Source organism: Arachis ipaensis, chromosome B9, assembly GCF_059453495.1.
Source record: "Arachis ipaensis isolate K30076 ecotype BB chromosome B9, ASM5945349v1, whole genome shotgun sequence".
In the NCBI taxonomy this organism is placed as follows: domain Eukaryota; kingdom Viridiplantae; phylum Streptophyta; class Magnoliopsida; order Fabales; family Fabaceae; genus Arachis; species Arachis ipaensis.
The window spans coordinates 78,056,636-78,081,776 of NC_142444.1; positions in this window are offsets into that span (position 1 = coordinate 78,056,636).

Genomic DNA, 25,141 nt, shown 5'->3' on the forward strand with positions numbered 1-25,141 from the left:
ATTTGAGCTAATGTGTGATGCCAGTGATCATGCCATTGGTGCAGTATTGGGACAGAGGGATGACAATCTTCTGCATGTCATTTATTATGCCAGTCACGTTCTAAATGATGCCCAGAAAAATTACACAACCACAGAAAAAGAATTACTTGCAGTGGTTTACGCCATTGACAAGTTCAGATCATACTTAGTAGGATCAAAAGTGATTGTGTATAATGACCATGCTGCTCTTAAATATCTACTCACAAAGCAGGATTCAAAACCCAGGCTCATCAGATGGGTATTGCTTCTGCAAGAGTTTGATATAGAAATAAGAGACAGAAAAGGGACAGAGAACCAAGTGGCTGATCATCTGTCCCGGATAGAGCCAGTGGAAGGGACGTCCCTCCCCTTTCTTGAGATCTCTGAGACGTTTCCTGATGAGCATTTATTTGCCATTCAGGAAGCACCATGGTTTGCCGATATTACAAACTATAAAGCTGCAAGGTTCATACCCAAGGAGTACAATAGGATACAAAAGAAGAAATTAATTACTGATGCAAAGTACTACTTGTGGGATGAACCTTATCTCTTTAAGAGATGTGCAGACGGAATAATCCGTAGGTGTGTGCCTAGGGAAGGGGCACAAAGGATCTTATGGCATTGCCATGGATCTCAATATGGAGGCGATTTCGGAGGTGAGCGAACAGCCACCAAGGTCCTCCAATGTGGCTTCTATTGGCCCACACTCCATAAAGATTCCCAAGAGTTTGTACGTAACTGTGACAATTGCCAAAGAGCTGGTAATCTGCCCCATGGTTACGCCATGCCTCAACAAGGAATTTTAGAAATTGAGTTGTTTGACGTATGGGGAATTGACTTCATGGGACCTTTCCCACCATCATACTCAAACACTTATATTCTGGTGGCAGTTGACTATGTATCAAAATGGGTTGAGGCTATTGCCACACCCACCAATGATACTAAAACGGTGCTGAAGTTCCTCCAGAAACACATCTTTAGCAGGTTTGGTGTCCCTAGAGTATTAATCAGTGACGGGGGCACTCACTTCTGCAATAAATAGCTTTACTCTGCCATGGTTCGGTATGGAATTCGCCACAAGGTGGCCACTCCATATCATCCACTTCAAGAATCATCACACTGAAATAGGAGAATCAATAACACTATCTGAATTCTAAGTTCCTATAGATGCCAATCACTCTGAGCTTCAATGGATAAAGTGAGATGCCAAAACTGTTCAGAAGCAAAAAGCTACTAGTCCCGCTCATCTAATTAGAATCTGAGCTTCAATCAAAAACTCTGAAATATTATTACTTCTCAACCTATTAGTCTTCTATTTTATTTGTCTAGACAGTTTAAGTTTGGTGTTGTGATGAGCGGATATTTTATACGCTTTTTGGGGTTAATTTCATATAGTTTTGAGGATGTTTTAGTTAGTTTTTTGTCTATTTTCATTAGTTTTTAGGAAAAATTTATATTTCTGGACTTTACTATGAGTTGTGTATTTTTCTGTAATTTCAGGTATTTTTCTGGCTGAAATTGAAGGAGCTGAGCAAAAATCTGATTCAGGCTGAAAAAGAACTGCTGATGTTGTTGGATTCTGACCTCCCTGCACTAAAAGTGGATTTTCTGGAGCTACAGAACTCGAAATGGCATGCTTCGAATTGCGTTGGAAAGTAGACATCCAGGGCTTTCCACCAATATATAATAGTCCATACTTTGCACAAGGATAGACGACGTAAACTGGCGTTCAACGCCAGTTCTCTGCCCAATTCTGGCGCCCAGCGCCAGAAATGGATCAAAAGCTGGAGTTGAACGCCCAAATTGGCACAAAAACTGGCGTTCAACTCCACAAATGGCCTCTGCACGTGGATTGCTTAATTCTCAGCCCAGCACACACCAAGTGAGCCCCAGAAGTGGATCTCTGCATCATCCATCATAGTTTACTCATTTGTTGTAAACCTAGGCTACTAGTTTAGTATTTAAACAACTTTTAGAGACTTATTTTGTATCTCATGACATTTTAGAACTGAACTTTGTACTCTTTGACGGCATGAGTCTCTAAACTCCATTGTTGGGGGAGAGGAGCTCTGCTGTGTCTCGATGGATTAATGCAAGTATTTCTGTTTTCTATTCAAACACGCTTGTTCCTATCTAAGATGTTCATTCGCGCTTAACTGTGATGAAGGTGATGATTCGTGACACTCATCACCATTCTCAACCCATGAACGTGTGCCTGACAACCACCTCCGTTCTATATCAGATTGAATGAGTATCTCTTAGATCTCTTAATCAGAATCTTCGTGGTATAAGCTAGAATTGATGGCGGCATTCATGAGAATCTGGAAAGTCTAAACCTTGTCTGTGGTATTCCGAGTAGGATTCAAGGATTGAATGACTGTGACGAGCTTCAAACTCCTGAAGGCTGGGCGTTAGTGACAGACGCAAAAGGATAGTAAATCCTATTCCAACCGGATCGAGAACCAACCGGTGATTAGCCGTGCTGTGACAGAGCGCGTGAGCGTAGTTTTCACTGGAAGGATGGAAGGTAGCCATTGACAACAGTGATCCACCAACACACAGCTTGCCATAGGAGGACGTGCGTGCGTGAACTAGAAGACAGAGGAAAGCAGAGATTCAGAAGACAAAGCATCTCCAAAACTCCAACATATTCTCCATTACTGCACAACAAGTAACCTTTAATCCATGCTCTCTTGTTTAATTGCAATTCAACTGATAAACATAATTGACTTCCTGACTAAGATTTACAAGATAACCATAGATTGCTTCAAACCAACAATCTCCGTGGGATTCGACCCTTACTCACGTGAGGTATTACTTGGACGACCCAGTGCACTTGCTGGTCAGTGGTACGAGTTGTGAAAAGTGTGATTCACAATTTGTGCACCAATACCACACACCATTATAGGTCCAAGTAGAGGGAGGATTATATGTCACATATCCAAACACCAAAACCCAGATTCTACTCAAGTGTGAGAAGGGATTTCAAACATGGTTTCATGTTTCCTTTCCCAAGGTTCCCAGATTCTACTCTAGTGTGAGAAGGGATTTCAAACATGGTTTCATGTTTCCTTTCCGAAGGTCCCCATGAAACCCAATTGCATGCAATCTCTTTTCCAAGATAATTGAACACTAAGCATTAAGAACGAAATTCCTTCTAGGAAATCAAAAAGAAGATGAAGAGAAGAAGGATTTCACTCTCATCAATCCATCAAATACAATAGAGCTCCATCTCTTAATGAGAGGGAAGTTAGCTACTCATAGCTCAAAAAGTACTCAAAAGTGAAGTGTAAAAGTGGATCTAAAACTGACTGCGTAACCCCCTTCTTCAGTACTCCTTGGGGGTATTTATACTACTCCTAATAAAATAAAAGAATTAAAAAAGTGAAAAAGGAAAATTACATTTTGGAGGGAAAAGAAAACACTCAATAAGCATGACTTCTCAGCTGGCGTGTGGCTGGTGCTTTTCTGGCGTGTCACGTGCCCTTCATTTCCAGCTTGGCGTGCCACGGCCAATTCTTCAAGTGGCACGCTCGTCCCTCTAACATCCTTGGCGTGCTACACCTTCGAACTCAAGTGGCACGCCATAGTGGATTTCTTGTGTTGGCGTGCCACGCCTTCAAACTCAAGTGACACGCCCCTTGCCTTTCTCACTTCTCTTTGCCTCTGGAAACTTGTACTGGTGTGCCACGCCCAAGGTCTGGCGTGCCACGCCCAAGGTCTGGCGTGCCACGCCCAAGGTCTGGCGTGCCATGCCCTTGCTTTATGCCTGGCTAGGCTTCTCTGGAAAGTTGACCTAGCGTTGCACGCCTAGGGTCTGGCGTGCCATGCCCCTTTTGTGAGTGAGTGGTTCCTCTGTTTGGCATGCCACGCCACGAACTTAAGTGGCATGCCCCAATGCTTCTCTCTGAATGACACTGGTGTGCCACGCCTGGTTGCTCAAGTGGCACGCCTAAATGAAGAATGGTGAATGGCGTGCCACGCCTTCGATATTGACGAGAGGACTTTTACCAGTAAAGAGATTCATAGAAACAGTCGCGTTGTAGATATAGTCTCTAAACCGACAAAAATCCCTTCATATAAACATTTTGGGTGTCACAAGTAACAAACCCCTTTAAAAATTGTTAACCGAGTATTCAAACCTCGGGTCGTCTTCTCAAGGAACTGCGAGGAAGTATGTTCTTATTATTGGCTATAGAGGTTGTAATCGGGGTTTAGAAGATGAGAGGCAAGTAATTTGAATGACAGGTAAAGTAAATGGCAATTAAAAATAAATAATTACTGTAAAGCAAACTTTTGGCAAGGTAAGAGAAGTTGGAGGTCCAACGTAGTTATCTCTCTCAACTATAATGAAAGTTGAATCTAAACTCCACTTGATCAACCTGTACCAGGGCAAGGAAAGTCAAGGGACTAATTAAATTGACCTTTGAATCCTATTTATTTCCTAAGAAAAGGTTGGGATTACTTAAGTTCAGCTCAATTAGCAAGATAACGATTATCAATTATGTTGAGTTTAATAACTGTTGAGTTACTAAATTCTTAACCAGAACCAAAAGGGGAAAAAGTAAAATTGCTGGAATAATAAAAATGTCCTTAGATGGGAAGCAATGGTAACTTAAATCAAAGAAAACAATCATAAACTGAAAATACCTCAATTATCATTAATACAAATAGTAGTCTATAACATGGAAGAATTCATAAATCAAATTATAATAATCAATTCAAATGTTGGAATAAATAAATAAAAGTAAAACTAAAATAAAAGAACATTAAACCTGGGATCCAGAGTTACTCTTAAAACAAGAGGAAATCCTAAATCCTAAAAAAGAGAGAGAAGATCTCCCTCTCAACTAAATCTAAATCATTGAAAGGTAAAATATGCGAGCTCTCTTTGAATGGGTGCATTCCCACACTTTATAAACTCTGGTCTATGCTGTCTGTACTTGGATCTGGGCCAAAAAGGGCTTCAGAATTCACTGGGGGCGTATTCTGTAAATTCTGATGCGTGGCCTCTGTCATGCATCTGCGTGGGTCACGCGGTCGCATCATTTGGAGCTTTTCCTTGCCACACGGTCGCGTCGGTCATGCGACCGCGTCATACGCGTTCTGCTTAAGGCGCGCGGTCGCGTCAGTCATGCGGCCGAGTCGCTGCTGATTCGTGCTTGGCACGCGATCGCGTCATCCATGCGATCGCGTGAATACCAGTTTCCTTCAAAGCTCCGTTTTGCTTTTTCGTTCCATTTTTGTATGTTTCCTTTTCCGTCCTTTAAGTCATTCTGCCTTAGAAAATCTGAAACTACTCAACACACTGATCACGGCATCGAATGGGAATAAAGGTAATTAAATTAATTAATTATAAAACTTAGGAAACATGTTTTTCATTTACATCACATAATGAGGAAGAGAAAGTAAAATCATGTAATTAATGTGAATTGTAGAACCTATGCACAATTACTCAAGAGGGGGGGTGAATTGAGTATTGCAACAATAATGAATCTTTTTGCGAAAGTTAAAAACAATATACAAAAGTGTTATTGTACTAGTATTTTTCCAAGAGCTTAACTCAATTGCTAAGCATTTATAAGGAGCTTTTACTTTCCAATAGACACCAACTCAAATAAATTGATCAAGCTTTTCACCAATCGGACTTAAGCTATTCCTTAAGTACTTACGAAGCTACTTTTCGATCACAATTTATTTGCTCAAAGGTAAAAGACAATAATATTGAAGAGATGAGTTTGGAGAGATGCAAACGCTATTTAGAGTGGTTCGGCACAATCCTTGTCCTACGTCCACTTTCTTTCTCAATCGCTATTGAGAAGTTCCACTATTGCCAAGCTTCAAGGTGCTCGCGCAAAACCTTTTACAATCCGAGTCCTTAGTTTCTAACACCTCACGGTATATGATCACCACTCGTATACTAACCCACTCCACTTAGAGATACCTCCTCTAAGATTTGCCTTGAGTACTTAGTATACTTCTTTGGTATCCTCACCGACTATAGTGTTTATAACTCTTGACTCAACCTTGGAGATCACACTCCAATTTACAAAGTGTTACAAGAAAACAATTCTCAAAGAATTGTAGAGATGAAATGAGTACTCTCTAGAAGAGTGTATGATTACAAGTTTAGCACTATTGAACCAATTGATATTGCTCTCTCAAATTGTGTATTATAACACCTTAAAAATGTGTAGAATGAAAAAATATGAACAAGATAGTTTGCAAATACTCACATTGTTTGAAATAAGGCTTCAATCCATCTATTTATAGACTTCCCAAACCTTAGAAACGTTGGGGAGTTAATGGGATGGAGCCGTTTTGTCAAAACTAGCCGTTTTTTATGTTTTTGAATCATTTGCATCGATGCATAACACTTTGCATCGATGCAAATGTGTCTTTGAAGCTGAAATTTGAATTTTCAGCTAGGTTGCATCGATGTAAACATCTTTGCATCGATGCAACAAGTCGTTGCATGCTTTGCATCGATGCAAGATGAGTGTGCATCGATGCAAACCTTAAAGAATGGCTTAAAATCACTTCAAAATACTTAGGATTGATCTCAAACTTGTTGAAGTCAATTCCTATGATTTTGTACCTTTGAAAACAAGTTTTTTAAACCATTTGGCTAGCATCGAATTGCAAGATGTGCATCAAAACATTTTGTGAGTGTGTGTTGAGAGATTTAGCAATTGGTTCTTAACAAGAAGTTACCTAAGTCCTAAGACACTATACTTGTCTTCAAATGTTGTGGACTTGAGTTTCTTGTTGTTGTTGTGTTGCTTTCAACTCTTCATTCCTCAATGTTGAATGTTGGTTGATTTTTCAACATGCTTGTTCATTCAAGTTGTTTGTTGGTTTGTCTTTCATGTCGTTTGTTGGTTTGTCATTCATCAAAACCTACGAATACAAACTTCGCATACAAGCAACATGATTTACAATTTCCCCCTTTTTGATAATGACAAACCAATTTTGAGGATATGCATTTATAAATGATTTTGAAAGCAACAATAATGCACTTTGTTTTATAGAAAGCTTTGGAGAAGACTTCACAAAAAAATTTTGCAGGAGTTCCCCCTAAATATGTGCATTTGTTCCCTTAAGGGGCTTTTATCAAAGAAAACGATTTAGATATCAAAAGTTTTTGCTTAGCGGAAGTCTTTTTGAAATCATTGTTTCGCAAACTTATTTCTTCTTTTTCAAAAGTTCAAAACTTCAAATATCCTCAAACTTTTCTTCCCCCTTTTGACATTATCAAAAAGAAAGGAGTTTGAAATGTGTCATAGAAGCATGCATAAAACAATGAATTTTTTTTTTTTAAGTTCAATATCTCTATTAATCTCAAGGATGAGATATTCCCCCTTTCAAAAAGAATTTGATTTCCTCTTTTTATATATAACAAGCATGCATAATTCCCCCTAAAGAAGTGAAATATATCAAGGCATGCACATTAACTTAAAATAGGGGTACCAAGCCTATTTTGAGTTATTCACCAAATAAGCATACAAGCATTAATCATTAAACAAAACTATGAAGGAAATATCAAAGTATTTAAACCATAATATAAATCCTTAGCTTACTAGGAGTTAGTTTAACAATTCATATAATCAAATAAACATAAAGCAATAAAAAGTGACTTGATGAAGAGGAAACAATCAATCTTGGTCTTCATCATCATCATTATCCTCTTCACACGGTAGGTGGATGCCGAAATGCTCATATAAGTCATCAATACGACGATCCAAGCGACCCGTGCGATGATCTACACGAGACACACGACGATTAAGTGCTTCAAGTTGCCTACCATGCTCTATGTCAATCCTTTGGATGTTTTGGTTGATGGATTGTAATTCTCTCATTACATCAACCAAGGAGGGTGGTTCTTGAGCTTGAGGTGCTTGTGGAGGAGCTTGCTCTTGAGGACCTTGTTCATCAACATTTCTTCTTCCCATTTTGTTGAGAATATGAGTGTTGATACAAGATTGAGGTGGTACTTCCTTGGCAATCTCATTTGATACATCAATACCAACATAATCAAAGACTTTAGACCATAGGCAAAGGAATCCTAATCCACCATTCCTATCCTTCATCTTGAGCCTAATCATATGTTGTACTATAAAGTATGGCCAATTAATCTTAATCCCATTCATCATAGCCCACATGACAATCAAATCTTCATCATTTACATTCGCATGCCCGGATATTCTAGGTTGCAATACATAGGTGACTAGATATAACAAAGTTCTATGTTCCGCACTCATTGAATTGCAACTAATTTTGGAATGAGCTCCTTGTACAAGATTGAACAAATGCATGGCATTGTCCTTTGAATAACCCCATTCATCAATTGGGGTTTTACCACCTTGAAACAAGTCACCTTGATTTGGCAACTCCCAAATGGTGGCTAACTCATCACCATCTAGCCTATAATCCTTTCTTCCTATCTTGAAGAATAATGTGAAATTTGATTCATCTTCCTCATCAATCTCAATCATGAGTGTACTATAGGCTATGGCAACTAAATCCGGATAAAATTTACTCTTAATTTGAACAAAATCCATGAGGCCTTGATGAACTAGAATAGCCTTAAGAGTATCAAGGTTATGAATGACAAGAAGGGTCGGATCCAAATACCTCGGAGGAATTTCCTTTCTTCCGGCGAGCCTTGCCTCATAGAATTGAAGATCTTCATTAGAAGCAAAGTACCTTGCCAAAGGATGATTATTTGGAGGTGGAACCACACTTGAAGAGCCTTTTGACTTCTTGATGGTTCTCTTGATTCTAGGCATTGTGGATGATTTTGTTTTATGGGTTTTGTAGAGGAGAATGTGGGGACTTCAAATATGTAATTTGATTGTAGTGGGTATCTAAGTTTTGTGAGTTGTATGAAGCTATATGTGAGCTTGTTTTGGAGGTTATGGAGGTTTGAATGTGGGGATATGAGTTGTGAGGTTGAAGATGATGAAAAAGTGGGGTTTTGTTGCTCAAAAATGCCAAATTCACGTGTTTTTGTGCAATTTGGTCGTGTTTGCATCGATGCAAAGCTTGGTTGCATCGATGCAACATGCATCATTTTGCCCAAAATCACCAAATTTTCATCCTTTGGTGGTTCTTTCTTCAATCCTTTGAGTTCCATCATGTATATACTCACTTAAACTATTATAAACTTCAATTTGTTGATCCTCCATTGTTTATAATCTTCAAATTCTTCAATCTACCTCAAGATTAATCACTCATTCATCAACTCATAAACCTACAAAACAATGGCTAATTGGATATCTCCAATGCTTAAGTTAGTAAGAGATACAAAAATAGTAATATAAATGCAATGAATTCAAACAAATCATATTAGATTAGAATCCAAGATACCAAGTTCATTTCGGATGTTAAAAAAACTTTCTTTACATAAAGGTTTAGTGAAGATGTCCGCTAGTTGTTTACTAGTTTCGACAAATTCAATAACCACATCACCCTTTTCAACATGGTCTCTTATGAAGTGATGTCTAATCTCAATATGCTTGGTTCTTGAATGTTGAACCGGATTCTTGGTTAAATTTATTGCACTAGTATTATCACATTTGATAGGAATGTGATCAAGCATGAGTCCATAGTCCACCAGTTGTTGTTTCATCCATAAAATTTGGGCGCAACAACTACCGGCGGCTACATACTCGGCTTCGGCGGTAGACAAGGCTACACTTACTTGTTTCTTACTATGCCATGAAACAAGAGAGTTTCCTAGCAAGTGACAAGTGCCGCTAGTGCTTTTCCTATCCAATTTGCAACCGGCAAAATCGGAATCGGAATAACCAATCAAATCACAAGTGGATCCTTTTGGATACCACAATCCAACATTTAATGTTCCTATGAGATACTTCATAATCCTTTTCACCGCACTTAAGTGAGATTCCTTAGGATTAGCTTGGTATCTCGCACACATGCATACACTAAACATGATATCTGGTCTACTTGCCGTTAGATAAAGTAATGATCCTATCATGCCTCTATACTTCTTTACATCTATGTTTTTACCTTGTTCATCTTTGTCAAGGTAGCAAGTAGTGCTCATTGGTGTGTCCATTGCCTTAGCATTGTCCATTCCAAATCTTTTGAGCAATTCCTTGCAATATTTGGTTTGGCTAACGAAAGTTCCTTCTTTTCCTTGTTTGATTTGAAGACCAAGGAAGAAGTTGAGTTCGCCCATCATGGACATTTCAAATTCACTTTGCATGAGGTTTGAGAAAAACTTGCAAAGTGATTCGTTAGTTGAACCAAATATTATGTCATCGACGTAAACTTGTACCAAAAGGATATTTTTGTTTTCAATCATGATAAATAAAGTTGTATCAACCTTCCCTCTTCTAAAACCCTTTTCTATTAAAAACTTGCTCAAACGTTCATACCAAGCTCTTGGAGCTTGTTTAAGACCATAAAGAGCTTTCTTGAGTTTAAAAACATGATTAGGATTTTCATAATCCTCAAAACCGGGAGGTTGTTCAACATATACTTCTTCTTGAATGAAACCATTAAGAAAGGCACTCTTAACATCCATTTGATAAAGTTTGAAGTTATAAGAGGATGCAAAAGCAAGTAACATCCTAATAGCTTCTAATCTAGCTACGGGAGCATAAGTTTCGTCATAATCAATGCCTTCCTCTTGATTATAACCTTTAGCTACCAATCTAGCTTTGTTTCTAACAATTGTACCATTTTCATCGAGTTTATTTCTAAAAACCCATTTTGTTCCTACAATTGTTTGATTACTTGGTTTACGCACCAATTCCCAAACGTCATTTCGTTTGAATTGGTTAAGCTCCTCTTGCATTGCCATAGCCCAATGTTCATCATCAATTGCGGACTCAATGGTAGATGGTTCAATTTGAGAAACAAAAGCACTATATGCAAATAAATTTCTAAAAGTAGATCGAGTTGTTACCCCTTTCGAAACATCACCAATGACGTTGTCTAGAGGATGATCCTTTGAAGTACGCCAGTCCTTTGGAAGTGCATTTATTTGTGCTTGTGATGGTTCAATTTCTTCAACTTGAACACTATCCTTTGTTGAGCTTGTAGAGGCTTCATTTAAATCTTTTTCTTTGTCTTCACCATTCAAATTTAGTGAATCAAAGTTTTCTACATTTTCATCAAAATCTTTTCTAGCACAACAACGGTTAGTTTCATCAAAAGCGACATGAATACTTTCTTCCATAGTCATGATGCGTTTATTATATACTCTGAAAGCTTTGCTAGTTAAAGAGTAGCCTAAGAAGATTCCTTCATCAGCCTTAGCATCAAATTTGCCTAAGTTATCTTTTCCATTATTTAGAATAAAGCATTTACAGCCAAAGACGTGAAGGTGGGAAATATTTGGCTTTCTTCCTTTGTACAATTCGTACGGTGTTTTCTTAAGAATAGGTCGAATGATAATCCTATTCATAACATAACACGCGGTACTAACCGCATACGCCCAAGAGTACTTAGGAATATTAGCCTCATTGAGCATAGTTCTCGCCATTTCTTCTAAATGACGATTTTTCCTTTCAACCACACCATTTTGTTGTGGTGTTCTAGGAGAGGAAAAATTATGCTCAATGCCATTTTCTTCACAAAAAGTTTCAAAAAGATTGTTTTCAAATTCTCCACCATGATCACTTCTAATAGATGATATATGCAAATTCTTTTCATTTTGAATAACTTTGGCTAATCTTTTGAATGCTCGAAATGCATCACTCTTGTTTGCTAGGAACAAGGTCCATGTAAATCGAGAGTAATCATCAACAATAACTAAAGCATAGTAATTGCCACCAAAGCTCATAGTCCTAGAAGGACCAAATAAATCCATGTGCAAAAGTTGTAATGGCCTTGTTGTTGAAACAATGTTTTTGGATTTAAAAGAGGCCTTTACTTGTTTTCCGTTTTGACATGCGTCGCAAAGGACGTCTTTTTCAAAACGTAGCTTTGGTAAGCCAATTACTAACTCTTTAGAGACCAACTTGCTAAGATGGTCCATGTTAGCATGAGCTACTCTACGATGCCATAACCAAGTTTCATCATTTTTACTAACAAGGCATTTCACATCATTTGAGGAAACTTCATTTAGATTAATCATGTATACATTGTCAACACGGTGCCCAATTAGCACAATTTCATTAGTGTCTTGCCTTTTTATCAAACAACATTTTGAATCAAAGGTGACTAAGTTTCCTTTGTCACAAAGTTGGCTAACACTAATGAGATTATGTTTGAGACCTTTGACAAGTATAACATTATCTATGGAGGTAGAAGAATTTTTACCAACTTTTCCAACACCGATTACTTTGCCGGTGTTGTTGTCTCCATAGATCACGTTTCCTCCGTTTGTAGGCTCTATTGCGGTGAACTTTGATTCATCGCCGGTCATGTGTTTGGACCATCCACTATCAACATACCAATTTGTATCCTTAGCTCCAACACGTACCTACAAAACAATTAAAATTGGGATTTAGGTACCCAAGTGAATTTGGGTCCTTGATGGTTAGTATGAGCATAATGCCCATAAGGTGCCTATCTCGTATCTAGACTACGAAAGTTTATATGTTTAATTCTAGTAAAGCATACGGGTGCTATATGACCTACTTTATTACAATAATGACATATGACATTTGGATTATGCATCCTATGCATGTGCCTAGGTTGTTTCCTAAATGTAACATCTTTTGATCTATATGCATTGTGATTATAATTTCTAAATGAAGCATGTTGAGGAGGATGTTTAAAGGCTTCATTCCTTTTAGGCATGCTTGCCTTTTGGGCTTGCGGTTGCCTAATAGGAGTTTTAGTATTTTTAAATTTTCCTTTTTCAAAACCTAAACCTTCCTTATTATGAACATGCTTTTGGTTTTTCAACATTTTATCTAAGTTCTTTGAAGATTCATTGAACTTAGCTAAAGTGTTCTTAAGATTTGTAATTTCATTTTCATGCATTTTACAAGCTTTGTATGGATCACTACTTGTGCTACACTTATCTTTTCCAAGATTGATATTCTCGTTTTTCAACATCTCATTTTGTTTTAAAAGATCCATATTCTTTTTCTTTAGGAGAGAATAATCTTGGGTAAGTTTTGTGTACACCTCAAGTAAGGCATCATATTCATCTTGTAAATTAAAAGAAGTGGAGTTGTCATTACTAACCTTTTATTCGCTTGCCATTAAGCAAAGATTTGCAACCTCGTCATCATCGGAGTCGGATTCATCCTCGTTCTCCCATGATATGTATGCTTTCTCCTTCTTCTTAAATTTCTTGTTTTTGTCCTCCTTTTGAAGTTTTGGACAATTGGGTTTAATGTGTCCAACTTCTCCACACTCATAGCATTTTGGTACCTTTGTTTTGCTCTTGAAGTTTTTCTTCATTGCAAACTTATTAAATCTTTTTAATAAGAGTGCAAATTCTTCATCTCCTTCTTCTTCATTATCATCACTCTCTTCTTGTAGTGATGTTGTTTTAAGGGCGAGACTTTTCTTCTTGCTTTCTTCACCTTTTTGTCTATTTAGCATAGTCATTTCATAGGTGACAAGATTACCTCGTAGTTGATCAAATGTAAGTTGATCATAGAGCCTTCCTTCCACAATGGCGTTCACTTTGGAGTTCCATTTTGGTGTAAGGCTTGTAAGCACCTTGGTCACAATTTGTTTATCATTGTATTTTGTGCCAAGCATGCTTAGGTTGTTGAAGATCTTGGAGAGTCTTTCAAGAGCTTCTTCAATGCTCTCTTCATCTTTCATTTTAAAATTTTCCCATTCATGAACCAACATAAATACCTTTGATTCTTTAACGTGGTCGGTTCCTTCGTAAGTGATTTGGAGTTTATCCCAAATCTCTTTAGAGGTTTCACATGTAGAGATCTTCATATAATCATGCTCGTTAAGTGCACAATGAATGAAGTTGATGGCTTTATCATTCATTGCCACTTTCTTCCAATCATCGTCACTATATTCATTTTCTCCTTTCGGTACTTGCTTTAAGACGGAGACTTCTCCTTCTTTAGCGCTTGTTATCTTTGTTGGAATGTGATTTCCATTCTCAATCACTTTCCAAATTCTCACATCTTGAGAACGGATCCAAATTCTCATCTTATTTTTCCAATAAGAGTAATTTGTTCCGCTAAAAAGAGGAGGTCTAGCGGTTGAGTTACCTTCACTAGTGTTGTTGATGTTAAAGCTTGTGCTTGCCATGATCTTTTCCCTTAAACGGTTAAGTCTTTCAAAGGGTTAAGCTCTGATGCCACTTGTAGAACCTATGCACAATTACTCAAGAGGGGGGGGGGTGAATTGAGTATTGCAACAACAATGAATCTTTTTGCGAAAGTTAAAAACAATATACAAAAGTGTTATTGTACTAGTATTTTTCCAAGAGCTTAACTCAATTGCTAAGCATTTATAAGGAGCTTTTACTTTCCAATAGACACCAACTCAAATAAATTGATCAAGCTTTTCACCAATCGGACTTAAGCTATTCCTTAAGTACTTACGAAGCTACTTTTCGATCACAATTTATTTGCTCAAAGGTAAAAGACAATAATATTGAAGAGATGAGTTTGGAGAGATGCAAACGCTATTTAGAGTGGTTCGGCAAAATCCTTGTCCTACGTCCACTTTCTTTCTCAATCACTATTGAGAAGTTCCACTATTGCCAAGCTTCAAGGTGCTCGCGCAAAACCTTTTACAATCCGAGTCCTTAGTTTCTAACACCTCACGGTATATGATCACCACTCGTATACTAACCCACTCCACTTAGAGATACCTCCTCTAAGATTTGCCTTGAGTACTTAGTATACTTCTTTGGTATCATCACCGACTATAGTGTTTATAACTCTTGACTCAACCTTGGAGATCACACTCCAATTTACAAAGTGTTACAAGAAAACAATTCTCAAAGAATTGTAGAGATGAAATGAGTACTCTCTAGAAGAGTGTATGATTACAAGTTTAGCACTATTGAACCAATTGATATTGCTCTCTCAAATTGTGTATTATAACACCTTAAAAATGTGTAGAATGAAAGAATATGAACAAGATAGTTTGCAAATACTCACATTGTTTGAAATAAGGCTTCAATCCATCTATTTATAGACTTCCCAAACCTTAGAAACGTTGGGGAGTTAATGGGATGGAGCCGTTTTGTCAAAACTAGCCGTTTTTTATGTTTTTGAATCATTTGCATCGATGCATAACACTTTGCATCGATGCAAATGTGTCTTTGAAGCTGAAATTTGAATTTTCAGCTAGGTTGCATCGATGCAAACATCTTTGCATCGATGCAACAAGTCGTTGCATGCTTTGCATCGATGCAAGATGAGTGTGCATCGATGCAAACCTTAAAGAATGGCTTAAAATCACTTCAAAATACTTAGGATTGATCTCAAACTTGTTGAAGTCAATTCCTATGCTTTTGTACCTTTGAAAACAAGTTTTTTAAACCATTTGGCTAGCATCGAATTGCAAGATGTGCATCAAAACATTTTGTGAGTGTGTGTTGAGAGATTTAGCAATTGGTTCTTAACAAGAAGTTACCTAAGTCCTAAGACACTATACTTGTCTTCAAATGTTGTGGACTTGAGTTTCTTGTTGTTGTTGTGTTGCTTTCAACTCTTCATTCCTCAATGTTGAATGTTGGTTGATTTTTCAACATGCTTGTTCATTCAAGTTGTTTGTTGGTTTGTCTTTCATGTTGTTTGTTGGTTTGTCATTCATCAAAACCTACGAATACAAACTTCGCATACAAGCAACATGATTTACATGAATAAGTAGGTGAAGGATTGTATAAATCACTCAAATTAAGCACAAAAGAACTCATGAAATATGGGTTTATCAACCTCCCCACACTTAAATACTAGCATGTCCTCATGCTAAATCCAAGGTAAATAATTAAGGTTAAAGTGATGGAATATCATGCAATGCAACCTAATTTAAATGCAACTACCTAAATGAATGATGCATCATGCAACTCTAATTTATTCAATCATATATAAAGCTTACATGTAGCCAAGTTAATTCATATTCTCAAGGAGTCATGTATATATACATAGCCAACCCTTAAATAATAAAGCAATTTAGCAAATGAGATGAGAAAGAAAACATTTGTATAAACTTGCAAAACAATTAGTAAATTTGAGCACAGATATATGTTGATGAGTTATTGAACCCTCACTGGATTTTGTGTTTACTCTCTAGTCACTCAGTGTTTATTGGGTTTATTGATGCACGGAAAACTTGTCTCTCAACAAATATCCTTTCGGTAAGTTGACAAACTCCAATTTGACGGTTTGTTTTGCATTGAATTTAGAACATTTTGATAACCTTTTGTCACATTTAGCCTAAGAATTAGCATGGTTTTGTTATCTCTTCCATAATTGTGTTTAAGTGTAAAAACATGCTTTTTAAGCCTTATTTTGGTGAATTCTAGTTTCTGTTTGATTCCATAAGATGCCTTGATGTGTTTGCTAGTAACCTCAGGTTGAAGTAGGCTAGGCATGGATCAAAGGAAGCAAGGAAGGAAGCATACAAGTGGAGAGAAGCATAAAAAGTCAAAGAAGCAAAGTCAGCCATGCACGCGCACGCGCACAAGGCGCTCGCGCGCACATTACAGAATCGACCAGGGACGCGCACGCGTACCATGCGCGCACGCGTACCATGCGCGCACGCGCCGATGCTGGCACATGACCTCATTAATGCAACACGTGCCTGGCGATTTGAGAGGGTTTCTGAACCCATTTTTGGTGCCAAATTGCTAAAGGAAAGGAATAAAAGGATGAAGGATTAAGGGGAAGGCATCATTATCACTTAGGACTTTTGATACTTTTCATACTTTAGATGTTAGTTACCAATTAGTTTAGTTTAGCTTTGTAGTTAGTTTCTAGAGAGAGAAGCTCTCTCTTCTCTCTAGGATTAGGATTAGGTTTAGATTAATCTCTCTTCTTAGATCTAGGTTTAACTCATGCTTTGATTCACTTTTCATTTACCAATTCTTAATCTTCTCCTCTTCCTCTTTCTAGTTGTGTGCTTTAATAATTGTAATTCTTCATTTTGTTTTGGATATATTGTTGTTCCTTGGTTTTCTTTCAATAATGCAATTTGAGGTAATTCATGATAATTGTGATTTCCTTGATTGTTGTTGTTAATTCTTTACATTCAATTGTAGTTAGAATTCATTCTTGTTGTGATTGACTATACTTTTCTTTTGTGCCTTCCAAGTGTTTGATGAAATGCTTGGTTGGATTTTAGTGTAGATTTTGTTCCTCTTGGCCTAGGTAGAGTAATTAGTGACACTTGAGTTATCTAATTCCTTTGTTGATTGATAATTGGAGAGATTGCTAATTGGTTTGGAGTACACTAAGGCTAGTCTTTCCTTGGGAGTTGGCTAGGACTTGTGGCTCAAGTCAATTCATCCACTTGACTTTCCTTTCTTTAGTAAGGGTTAACTAAGTGGTAGCAATGAACAATTCTCATCACAATCGAGAAGGATAACTAGGATTTCTAGTTCTCATATCTTGCCAAGAGCTTTTATAGTAGTTAGTTTATTTCCATTGCCATTTACTTTTCATGCCTCTCATCCAAAACCCCAAAATAACTCATAACCAATAACAAGACACTTTATTGCAAGTCCTTTGAGAGACGACTCGAGATTTAAATACTTCGGTTTATAGATTTTAGGGGTTTGTACTTGTGACAAACAACTTTTTGTACGAAAGGATTATTGTTGGTTTAGAGACTATACTTCAACGAGATTTCATTTGTGAAATTCTAAACCGTCAAAAATCCAATCGTCAAAATGGCGCCGTTGCCGGGGATGAGCAATGGTGTTATGTTATTGGTTATTGTACATATGTGAATAGTGTAAATAGCTTGTCTTTTGCTTGTTTACTAGATTTTGTTAGCTTTATTTTTGTTTTTCCATTATGAATTCTCACTTTGGCTATGAGTTTGGCTCTAATTGTGTTGTAGGGAATGTGAACTTCAATGCTAACATGTACCAAGGCTGGAACACTCCAAGATGGGAGGAGCCTCAAGGAATTGATCACTCCTATTGGCATCAACCTCCGGACACTTATAGGTATAATTTCCATCCTAATGCATGCCAATCTAATGGCTATGGTGGCTCCTTTTATGACAACCAACCACCACCATATGCCTATGACGCGTACCCGCAACATGAACCCCAACCATTCTCACAAGCCTTTCATCACCAAACACCACCCTATGATCCATATCCATCATATAACCAATCATCCATACCATATTTTTATGGCCATTATGAGCAAGAGCCCTTAGAACCACCACCCTATCAAGATCACTACCAAGAACCACCTCAATACACACAATCTCCACAACCTTACCAAAAATAACCACCTTCCTACTATGAATCCTCTCTTCAAAATAATGAACCTCCATATTCACCCCAAGCCCCAATAGACGAGCCTCTCACTTTGTTACTCCAAGGACAAGAAGCCATGAAGCGGGATACACTTGAGTTTGTAACCAATTTGACCAAGGTGGTGCACACTTTAGCCCACCAATGCTTGAATACTCAAGGTACTTCCGTGACCACATGTGAAAAGTCAAAAGAAGAGCAAAGTATGAAGGTGAAATTGGAAAATTCGGTGGAAAAGGAGGAGTCAAATTTTGTATTGGAGCAACCAGAGGAACCTATAATCATTGAAGAAAAGGAAGAAGTGGTTGAAGATCTCGGAGATGTTGAAAGTCCATGGAAATGTAGCATCATGGAGAACTCTTCCAAGAAGCTTGATATTGATGTTGAGGAGGGTGCGCAATCTCCAAGACATATCATCGTTGGAGACTTGGAAGAGGTTTATCGAGAAATGGATTCAATCATAGATGAATTGCTCTCTACAATGGAATCTTCACCCATTGGACATGGAGTTGAAATTATAGAAGAGTGTGCACAACCTCCCAAGGAAGATGAGAAGGGCATGGTGTATATTGAAATTGAAGAATACGAAGAGGTTGATCAAGAGATGACCTCGTTCATCAATGAATTTCTATCCAAAATTGAATCGCCTCTCATTAAACAAGATGAAGTTCTTGAAGATAACACCAAGCCACGTAACAAAGAGGATGAGGTTGAAAGTGAAGAGAATTGTGAAAAGGTGGAAATACACAAAGAAGAGCACAAGGAAGTAGACCTTGCATGGTCTAAGTGTGGGGAAGCCTCTCTCCCCAAATTACCATCCAACACAACTTTCAAGTGGGTAAAATTCTTATCCATAAGCTTTACTTTCTCGCTTGAATATGGTTTGCTTGAAAATGATGGTCAACTTAGAACTCTTTGTGGAATTCAACGTAAAAACGAGTTGTGTAGTGGTTGGAAAATAGGTGTAAGCTTATCAAGGCCACGGCCTCAAGGTATAGGGATGATGTTGGGACAAGGATTGCTTTATATGGATCTAGGAGGAAGCATTGGTGGAGTAAAGAGAATTCTCTGTGTCAATCACCTTTATGTCAACCGCTCATCCGACAAAACCATGAAACTCAACTAACGGATGGGTGTGAAGATAAGATATGGGATCCCGGTTCGCTATGTAAAGTCCAACTATGGGGACTCATATCTTGGGTAGAACTTTGCCCAAGTTTGATGAATATGGTTGGAAATTCTGTCAACCAATTGAGAAGCAAAGATCCTTGGAAATTCAAGGATGAGTACAAACATAAGCCACCATGACAATAAGCATCTCAAAATGTCTAACTTAAGGACTTAAACTAAAAGTGCTAGGTGGGAGACACCCCACCATGGTAAACTCTTTCCATTCCCTTTTAAATTTGCCTAATAAGTGATTTGAGTTACCATTGTAGGTAGATGTTTCATACAAATTTGTTTGTACAATTTAATTGTTAGCTTAGTCACATGCATGTTGTGTTTAGTAGTAGATGAATAATATAAAAAATTGCATTTTTTGTGAATTCTATGAGGGTTGAGTGAATAAGAGTTGTGAACACTAAGGGGAGCACCCAGCAAAAAAAAAAAAAAAAAGAAGAGGGGGAGCGCAGACGCGCACTACGTGCGGGCGCGCTGACTGTTAGATCCTGGAAGTTCGCGCGGACGCGCACCTGCCGCGTCCGCGCCGATTTGCTGCTACAGATGATTGGGCCAAACCCCAGAGAGTTAAGCCATTTCTGGGCTAGCTCTAGGCCCCAGGCTCAACCCCATCTGCGCGAGCGCATGCATCGCGCCAGCGCGCCATTTCACAAATTCGTCAATGTACGCGGACGCGCACTTGCCGCGTGCGCGTCCTTGCGCGATGCCACCAAACTAGGCCATGGACCAGAGAGTTGGGCGTGCCTCAAGCCCATTCTAAGCCTAAGGCCCAATCTCTTGTACGCGTGCGCGCATGGTACGCGCACGCGCCCCTGCCTCATATGCCACCCCACGTTTACGCGCACTGTACGCTCACGCGTAGATCTCCATTCCCCTCAATTCACGCGGACGCGTATATGCCGCGTGCGCGCAAATCCAGTGGCGTGACTCCCAGGCCATTCTCCAGAGAGTTAGGCCTGAGTTGGGCCAACTCTAAGCCCCTGGCCCAACTCCATGCACGCGTGCGCGCACGGTCCGCGCACGCGTCCTTTCCTCTTTCTGCTCATCCCCGCTTAAGCGCGTTGTACGCGCACGCGTAGGGTCCACATTCTCTCAATGGGCGCGGACGCGCAAGGTGCGCGTGCGCGCCAATTCAAAAATCGGGATAACCCTAGCTCGCGAAGCACACGGCGCAGTCGCGCAGCCCATCCCCCCAACCTCCATCTTCTTCTCCTCGCCCCATCTGTGATCGCAGCAGCAGCACCGCATCCGCCGCTGCGCCATCTTCACCGCCGGCGACTCGCCCTCCCTCATCATCACCTTCTCTTCCCCCTCTCACCGCCACCCATTCTCTCTCTCACCCCTCTCTTCCTCCTCCCGGCCGAAATCCCACCGCGCCTCCGCCTCCGCGCCACCATCACCGCCTTCCTCTCTCTCTCTTCCCTTCTCTCCTACTCCTCTGACCGACTCACCCTCTCACCATCGCCGTCCCTCCGCCCTTCCGCCTTTCGAACCACCGCGCCACCGCTCACGGCGGTGCCAATCTGTCTCTGCTGCCCTATCGTCGTTTCCCCCCTTTTCCGTTTTCAGTTTTTCCCGGCTCCCAGGTTCCTGCTCCATTTCTGTTTATTCTTTTCTATTTTTTCTACTGCAACTTCTTCCGCCTGACCTTGGATTCAGTTCAGCTGAGGGGTAGAGAGATTATGCTCACCGAGGACGCCATTGGGGAGGCATTACATTGCCGATACATTCCGCATGACCAGTGTGCCCTTCATCAGGCTGAGATAGCCATCCATACCATGACTTTTGATTACGAGGCGCTTCGGCGCGTGATTGGGATACCGGAGGCTTCATGGGTTATGGATGCGGGCAACACCAAGCCAAAGGGGATGTTATTCACTCATTTGACTAGGGAGGCCAAGACTTGGCAGATGATCTTCGCCCACTACGTCCTGCCTACCACCCACTTTTCTGAGGTCCCCATGGAGATGCTTCTGCTGATCGGGTGTGTTATGGAAGGGAAGGATGTCTCCTTCCCTAGACTTATCCGACAGTGCATGTGGCGGGCGCATATTCGTGGCCTACTTCCGTTTCCTACATTGGTCACGAGTATGGCAGCCCTGGCTGATGTCCCGTGGTCCGATGATGATGTGCGACCCCCACCAGCTGATGCAGATGACAGGGAGATTACTATCCCCTGGGGTGTTTGGGTGCACGAGAAGCCACCTGCTAGCCGCCGCTCTCGGGCTAGGGCTGTCATAGGGACACCTTCACCACCAGCCCCTGCAGCTGGCCCATCATCTTCTACAGCCGCAGCTCCTCCACCTTCTACAGACCCTCCAGCAGCACCTGAGCCTACCTATCTCCTGGTCCAGCGTCTCTTCCGGTTCTTAGAGCGAGAGCGACACCATGTCAGACGCCGTTTGGATCGGATGGACCAGGCCCTTATCTCTCTGGGCGCCGAGCTACCTCCGCTTCCCGTTTCTCTGGCCTCCGATGAGCAGGATCATCAGGAGGAGGACGCGGAGGCACCAGCTCAGCAGGATGCCCCTGACACTACAGAGCCAGCACACATGGAGGCACCACCTCAGACACAGGAGACTCAGCCGGTCCCACAGCCACAGTCAGAGCCAAAGCCTATCGTTGTACCTCCCACTGATCCTCCGGTTTAGCATCGCGGACGATGCTTAATTTTAAGTGTGGGGAGGGCACCGGTAGCATTATTTGGGAACCGGTGAACTTTTTTCGGCCTAGTTATCTCATTTTGCACATCCTTGTATATATTTTGATGCATTTGCATTTCTAGTTTGCTTTGGATACTTTTATTGCTTATTTTGGATTTTAGACATTTTGATGCTTCTAGATATTGTTGGATGCTTTTGGATATTTTTAGATCTTTTGGATGATAGATTCCGTACTTTTAGTGGATTCTTCTTTATACATTTTGTTTATCTTTGTTTTTAGTTTGCGGTTGTGATTAGAAATCATGTTTTAAGTAAAACTTAGGCACCCTTTTTGCATATTATATTGATTCTAAGTGAAAAAAAAAAGAAAAGGGTGAACTAAGAAAATTTTTGAACTTTTCAATCACAACAATGCTTAGTCAAACATTGAGGTTTTTCAAGGAGTTAAATATAGGGCATTAACCCAATTGATTGAAAAAAAAAAGAATTTTTGAAACTTGCTTGAATTTTATACCTTGTGAAGCATGTATTGAATTGAGAACACAAGCTTGTGAGACTTGAGCCTATTGATGTGGTTACATTTCTATCACCACTTATTTTCCATTCTTGTGTGAAATTATTCTCTTTCCATGATTGTGATCCTTAATTTGCTTGATTCTATATATCCGTTTATTTCTTGTGTTTGTGCATTTATATGAATGAGGCCATTATTTCATTTGCCACTTACCCAAATAGCCAACCTTTTACTCTCCATTGTTAGCCAATTTTGAGCCTATGCTTAACCAACTCATTCTTATTTTAGCTCTATTACAAGCCCAAGGCGGAAAACCAATGAAAACTCCTTGTTTGGATCTTTGATTAGCCTAGGCTAGTGAGAGTGTGTATTATTCAAGTTGGTAAGGCTTGGGAACATTGGATGGGATAAAAAGGGGCAATACACTTTTATGTTTAGGAATTGGGCACATATTCATGTATTAATCAAATGTAGAGACCTTATGCATTGATGTTCTTGTATTTAGTTTGAAAGAAGAAAAAGAAAGAAAAAAAATAAAATAAAATAAAATAAAATAAAATGAAAAAAAAAAAGAGAAAAAAATAAAAGGGGACAAAATGCCCCAAAGTGAAGTCAATAAAAAGGAATCAATGCATAGGTGTTGTGAATTAAATAAATAACAAAAGAAAAAAAAATGCATGAGTATGTAAGAAAAAGTGAAGAATGGGTAGTTAGAATAGCTCGCATTTGTATAGGTCATTAATTAGGTTAGGTGGGAAAGTCTATGCTAATCAAAGATTCAAATCCTAGCCCACTTGACCATAAATGATCCTACCTTGACCCTAACCCCATTACAACCTAAATGAAAGACCTCATGATGAATATATGCATGCATTGAATAAATGTTGATTGTTAGAAGAAAATCAAATTTTGGAAAACATGATTAGAAGAGAATTGAGTGAATTAACCCTTAAACACTTGAGTGAATAGAGCGGATACACATCCGGTGAGGGTTCAAAAGTTCAATCACATGTGTTCACCGACATTGTCTATATTCTTGCAAGTTTGAACTCCTTTTAACAATTCAATACAATTGTGGTTTGGACTTGGTCCTTATTACTTAGCTCTTGTACTTACACATGCTCTCTTGGGAATTGATTTGTTTGAACTAAGCATCTCCAATTGCTTTAGATAGTTGCATTTAGATAGGACTCATATAGTTTAGTTGCATTCAATAAATGCCATACCCCTTAGTTCCTTCTTATTTTAGCATGAGGACATGCTAAGGCTTAAGTGTGGGGAGGTTGACAAACTCCAATTTGACGGTTTATTTTGCATTGAATTTAGAACATTTTGATAACCTTTTGTCACATTTAGCCTAAGAATTAGCATGGTTTTGTTATCTCTTCCATAATTGTGTTTAAGTGTAAAAACATGCTTTTTAAGCCTTATTTTGGTGAATTCTAGTTTCTGTTTGATTCCATAAGATGCCTTGATGTGTTTGCTAGTAACCTCAGGTTGAAGTAGGCTAGGCATGGATCAAAGGAAGCAAGGAAGGAAGCATACAAGTGGAGAGAAGCATAAAAAGTCAAAGAAGCAAAGTCAGCCATGCACGCGCACGCGCACAAGGCGCTCGCGCGCACATTACAGAATCGACCAGGGACGCGCACGCGTACCATGCGCGCACGCGCCGATGCTGGCACATGACCTCATTAATGCAACACGTGCCTGGCGATTTGAGAGGGTTTCTGAACCCATTTTTGGCGCCAAATTGCTAAAGGAAAGGAATAAAAGGATGAAGGATTAAGGGGAAGGCATCATTATCACTTAGGACTTTTGATACTTTTCATACTTTAGATGTTAGTTACCAATTAGTTTAGTTTAGCTTTGTAGTTAGTTTCTAGAGAGAGAAGCTCCCTCTTCTCTCTAGGATTAGGATTAGGTTTAGATTAATCTCTCTTCTTAGATCTAGGTTTAACTCATGCTTTGATTCACTTTTCATTTACCAATTCTTAATCTTCTCCTCTTCCTCTTTCTAGTTGTGTGCTTTAATAATTGTAATTCTTCATTTTGTTTTGGATATATTGTTGTTCCTTGGTTTTCTTTCAATAATGCAATTTGAGGTAATTCATGATAATTGTGATTTCCTTGATTGTTGTTGTTAATTCTTTACATTCAATTGTAGTTAGAATTCATTCTTGTTGTGATTGACTATACTTTTCTTTTGTGCCTTCCAAGTGTTTGATGAAATGCTTGGTTGGATTTTAGTGTAGATTTTGTTCCTCTTGGCCTAGGTAGAGTAATTAGTGACACTTGAGTTATCTAATTCCTTTGTTGATTGATAATTGGAGAGATTGCTAATTGGTTTGGAGTACACTA